At 38.0% G+C, this 6,289-nt stretch overlaps 1 long non-coding RNA gene across 1 annotated transcript; it reads right to left on the bottom strand.

Moving 5' to 3' along the window:
• Nucleotides 1-1,352: 1,352 nt before the first annotated feature.
• LOC129423630 (uncharacterized) lies at nt 1,353-3,114 on the bottom strand. Its single transcript, XR_008637814.2, has 3 exons — nt 3,009-3,114; nt 2,104-2,231; nt 1,353-2,012 (listed from the first exon to the last, which is right to left on the bottom strand). It is a non-coding gene; the product is annotated as an uncharacterized lncRNA (long non-coding RNA).
• Nucleotides 3,115-6,289: the final 3,175 nt, after the last annotated feature.

The raw sequence follows: 6,289 nt of genomic DNA on the forward strand, positions 1-6,289 counted from the left end.
CCCTTCTGACATCACAAGGGGAGCCCAATTTCAATGAGGTATTATTTCACATGCTTACAGAGAATGGTTTACCAAAACTAAGTTACTGGCTTGATCTTTTTCACAATTTATAGGTTAATAGAAGCACTGGGGACCAGGCCCGGCGCCACGAGGGGGCAAAAGGGGGCATTGCCCCCTCAGATCTGATTTGTGCCCCCTCTGTTTCATTTTTGTATTCAGTGAGTTTCTGGTTACCTGTGCTGTGCAGTTGCGTATGGAGTGTTTTATGGACCGCTGCATTTAAAAGTATGTCTTTCTAAAGCGAGATCTCAGTGTATCATTGATGGTATAAGGTTAAGCCCCCTCAAAAATTTCACATGCCCTCTCAGTCATTTCATTCTGCAGCCGGGCCTGCTGGGGACCCAACTTAGACATGGAAAAAGTCTGATGATTTTCATGATGTGTCCTCTTAAAGCCTATTTAACTTTTTATTTATTTATACCAACTCCTTACCAGTCAAAAAGACTGAAATGACTTGTTGATTAAAGTTGTTTAATCTTAAAAATTTAAGTGCAATGTTTACATACCTTACAAAAACATTACTGGTGTGTGACAATGACATATTTTTATATATGTCAGTCAGCACAAGATATGTTGTCAGCTCAAACATGCATTTTAGCATGGAACAAGCCTTAAACCCTGTCTAGGAAACTGATCCAAAGCACATTTCTTTTTGTAACCTTGCATTTCATCACAGAATGTTTGTTAATTCGATTTTTTTTAACAACACCTTACATAAGAAATAATTGACCATGGGCCATTGATTTATAAGAAAATAATGCACACCCAAGGTGCAATGTTACACTACGGGTGTGCATTATTTTCAAATAATTCAAAGGACCGGAGTCAATGATTCCTCTTATACCACGGTCACCACAAACATTTCTCTGGTGCCTATTTTTAAGACATTTGACAAGTTAGGGAAGTTAGGGTATGCAGAAATTAATGCATACCCACGGAACATTTCTCAGCCAATCAGAATACGGCATTCAACAGACCCGTGGTATAAATACTCATAATCATATAAAACACTGCGTTAATAGATGAAACATAAGCAATTTTATGCAAAGGACTTTTTCATTTATAAAACTTTTCAATTTATAGTTTTACAACCTATATGCTCAGAATAACGTACGACAGAGAAAAGTACTTTAAAGTATAGCACAGGTGAGCACAATTGGCCATTTTGCAATTCCAAATCCATCTCATTCATTCATAATAATTGTAAAAGATTGTCTATTTAATAAAAGTGCATATTTATAGCCTGAGGTCGCCAACCAATTGTGTAAAAGGGAATGGGGCGGGGGGTTCAGGGAAAAGATTGGCAACCACTGGAATACTGTTGTCCCGGAATGCCATGTGCTTCACTTGACCTTTTATTTACAGTTCAGGGAACTTCCAGATGAAACTACCAGAGAATGAGTAATGCTTTCCAGACTTAACACTTTATTCAACTAGAAAATACTTAAAACAAAATTAGACTAACATGCAACATTTTATTTTAGCAATAAACTTAAACATGGGCATATTGAGGTCACAGGACAACAATGCTGTATATAGTATCATTACAAAACATTTAGATAGCATAACACAGGTGAAAATGTGTACTACATTCACAGAATATATTTCTTCTGTACACTATGTATATTTTTATATATATTCTTACCTCTTTTTATTTTTTTAACTATATGTCTTGGTTACTGGGAGCGTTATGTATGGAAGCATACTTGGCAATAAAGCACTTTCTTATTTTCTGGGGTATAGAGTCTATACTATTCAGTATGCCCTAAACACTACACCATTATTAAATTTAGCATACAGGAGTCACAAGCTCCAGTTTCATTTCATATTTTTCTTCCTCATCTCATTCGTATACAGTAGATTCCAGATGGTCCCCTGTGGCCCTCTAGTGGATCTCATGTTAACTGCACATTCAGTCATCCTCTCTCAGGATACGATTTAATCTGTGCATCCTACGTAAGATACAAAATCCTAATGTTCATTTCAAAAGGCAAACTGCATACAGAAGTGTACATTGATATATTACATCGGATGAAAGCTTACCCATCAGCAACTGCACACCACCACCCCAGTAGGCTACTCCAAGAAATTTGTGTGAAATAATTGCAGTGAAAATGAGTTGTGGCTTTGGGATTTTCATTCAGTTCAGGAGTGCTGATGAGGCAGATACACTGAATTGTGTAAAGCACATCAGATATGGGATGAGATGGCTATGGGGTCTACAGTAGCAGGTAAATTAACATTTTGTATTGTAATATCTCACATTATACAGTAAAACAATCTTATTTCTTGTTCTGTAAAGGTAACTTATTCATTTTGTTTTATATTAACTAACACTATCTGCCTGGAAGATGATAAAAACACCAATAAATTCAAAACACCATAGTTGTACAGTACATTGAAGGACGGGACATTTCTGGGATCATAATATCAAAGCAAAGGTGGCACAGAAACGGCATACGAAGCGGCATAAATACAGCAAATATGCATTTACGCATGAATTATAATTATAGGAAACGATGTTTTCTTCTTTCCGTCTATTCTAATGCCGTTTATAAAACAAGGCGACTCAAATAGCACTTTCACTTTTCCACACCATTGCACTTAAATGCACAATTAAATCAAAGTTCATGAAATATAAATAACAACAAGTACAGCTACACAGTACAGGGATAAAAAAAAATGATGTGTGATTCCAAGTCCTATCTGTGTCTGTTCATAAAGTAAACTTCTCCAGATGTGTCCTGCTGAGTGTCTAGGGAGCAGTAAACATCGCATAGTGACCCTGTGAATCAAAATTCGGCCTCCCCACAGTTACCAGTCATTGTTGCACTAAGATTTGTTTGCAAGTCATGAAAATTATTTGCATAGTATATACAATATTCCTAAAATAAATGGTGCAAGTCACAGTATGATGAGAAATTCAGTGATTTTAAGAGCAAACAAACCTTCTCGGGGTGAAAGACGCACGATCACTCAATAGCACACAACATTAGAAACAGCACGCTGCGATTGTAATGTCCCTTGTAACACAGAAATGCTCTCTGTTATGACACAGAAACTGTATGATCATGGCATCAGTCTGATCATGCAGAGGACTTTGCAAGAGGCCACCGACTAACATTATGTATGTGTTTAATTTTGCATGTTTTTAAAAAGTTATTATTATTATTTTTTATATATTTGTATTGCTGTGTTTTAAATATTACATACACTTTGATACACTGTCACTGAGATGGTCACTGAGATGGTCCTAATAGCATTGAGGTATACATTTGGAGCCAATATGTACCGTACTAACAAAGGTGTACTTTTCGAAAGGGTACCACTCCAGTGACAGCTTTTGTACCTTTTTTTGATAGTGTGATGTTTTGTATGACACAAGTTTACATGCAAAGAGAAACCAGCAACATCATAATATTATATAAATAAGCTCTCCGCCTTCTTAATTGAGTGACTAATATGACTGAAATAGGTTTATGTAACAAGCCCACATATTGTGAATAGGCACTTAGCCTATGTCTCAGATTTGCATTTCTGTCTTTCTCTGTATCATCTCAGCTTGACTGAACGTGGAAAGATGCCAGTATAACAAATATCATTTGGTTCACTGTGCCATACATAGATACTGAAACTTTCAAAAGTTTTACAAGGCACGGTAAAAATAATAACTCTGAAAAATACATGTGACAAATACTTAAAATAGTCCTTGAATCTTACTTTATCCCAATATAAATATTTATATTGATCAATTTGTGCCAAGATATTAACATTGTGACAGATTAGTGACCACAGTCCAATATTAACTTATTCGCACACCTGCCAATGGTTGGAAGCAGTGGCGGGCAGTGACCTCTGTTTTCGAGGGCGCTCCATGCGAAGTTCGTCACAACATGTATGTAGCCCGTCATGTGTGTGGTTCGTAATTTCAAAATATGTGTTCGTTGCATTGAGGTATTCTTTGTGCATCACGTGTTTTGTCAAAATAAGTACCTGCTGCAGACGCGTCTAAAGGGTTTATGATAAAAGACACGCTCGCGTTTGCCAGATACTCACATAATCTCATGTGTAATCAGAGTTTACTGTTAAGGGAGTGTCTTGCGTGTATTTTGTGAACGTGAGCATCTCTTTTATCATAAACAGTTTTGATGTGTGTGCAGCAGGCACTTATTTTGACAAAACACGTGATGCACTTGGTTCACATGGCGCAACAAACACATATTTTGAAAACAGGAGCAACACACATGACACTCCGAACACATACTTTGAATTTGCGCCCCTCGGCTGAGCAGTCACGAGCCGCCACTGGTTGGAAGTGTATTTACTGGCCATACATTTTTCTGACAAGGGATGATTTGTGCAATAATACGTTTGAATCTCTGTATAAATACATAAAAAACATTTGTCATGTATTTGTCAGGAATATTCCATGAAATGTGTTACATTTTTTTAACTAGGCAATCTAGATTACCTTCTAGTAAACTGAGATTAAAGTTAGAACAAGTCATGTCAGATATACATATTTTTTTTATTTAGTTTTCATGTCTTTGATTTCCTTTAATGCATTAGCAAGATTCAGATTATCATCTTAGCATTGGAGTCCAAGTAAAATAAGAGTTAAATAAATAAAATGGCGGCCAAGAAAGCGGCTAGAGCACAAATTTACTGTAGATAAAATTATATTTTCACTTTTTATACAGGGTTCCCACACCTCAAATTCAAGGACCTTTCAAGGACTTTCCAGGTCCAATACCCTCAAATTCAAGGATTAAATGTGGGAACACATTTCAAGTGAGAGCAAGGTTACATTGTGTTACCTTTAAAGATACATTGTTACAGTTCCCTTTCGAGGGAACTCGCGCTGCGTCACTGCTGTGACACTTTGGGGACGCCTCCTCCAGGGGTAAGTGTGTCTGAATGTTTATATCAAATTCAACCAATGGTGAGGCTTAACGACAAAGACAGGGTGACGCGGGAGCCAAGAAATCTATCGCTATCTGAAATATTGCCAAAGACAGTAAGGGAGACGCAGTCCCTCGTTCACTTCTCAGGGAACACAGTTACATACGTAACATGAGATGTTGTCATGTGTCAAACACAACTATGCAAAAAAGCATTTTGGTATGAATCAACATTCGCATACAGAAGATATAAGCATTTAAGCGAACAGTTTAGCACGTGTGCTTAAAAGTCTACAATTTTTATGATATTATCCTACACTACACAGGGAATAATATGGATTTTTTCCAGAAAACTTCTTGCATAAAATAAATTCAAGCACTTTTAATGACTATATCTATGTATGTATAGTTTCAAAAACTTCCCAGGGCCTTGATTCACAAACTTTCAAGGATTTCAAGGACCCGTGGGAACCCTGTTATACCTTTTGATTGCATTTCTAGTGATAAATTAGTATTGTAGTTATCAAATTTGGGATAAGTTATCACAAAGGCACTCTCTGCAAATTCCATTATGCTGCCTATGAAGTGTGTCTGAATGCGTATTTCTGAGCTGCCTTCATGCCATCGAAGTCATTGCCTCATGAGGCAGCGAGGCAACAAGTCAGCTGCATAAAGCCTCATTCACATTAGCAGCAACTAGCAGTAGCAGAGCGACGCAATCTCATTGATTTCAAGGAAGCTTGGTCACTTCCGGCGACAAGAACGACAGTGACCGTAAAGGGGGTCACTCACAGCTCAGCTCAGCGTCGCGCCGCGTCTAGGACAACTCGTAGGTATCGTAAACCAGAAGTGCACATTAAATAGCGCAAGCTTCTTCAGATAGCGTCTACTTCAAAATGCAAAATATACGTTAGCAGCCAATGTTAATCGTTAATGATTTGGGACAGATATGATGTTATTTAATGTTAAACTATGTGAGTGGCGCTCTGTGGCGCGACAGGGATTTGAGCAACTTCCTGAGACGTAGCTGGGCAGCGCAAACATACGCCACCTCTCGGCGCCGGTGTGCGTATACTCATAGATAGCAATGTGTTCGAGTTTTTTTAGAACGGTGCGGCGCTGAGCTCCGCATCCTGTGTGCGACCCCATTTAGCATCTGAATGGGTGTGTCCAGTCACCCGACAAAGTTGAGAAAAGTTTAATTTTATGCAAATTATGAGCGACTTTCTGGAAGGACTACCAATGAGAGCGAAGGGTCTCTCGTCAATTACTGGAGTGAACGGACAGTACTCTTTTGAAAGAGACGAGCGAGACACAGCAACAAAGTC

Source organism: Misgurnus anguillicaudatus, chromosome 19, assembly GCF_027580225.2.
Source record: "Misgurnus anguillicaudatus chromosome 19, ASM2758022v2, whole genome shotgun sequence".
NCBI classification, from domain to species: Eukaryota; Metazoa; Chordata; class Actinopteri; order Cypriniformes; family Cobitidae; genus Misgurnus; species Misgurnus anguillicaudatus.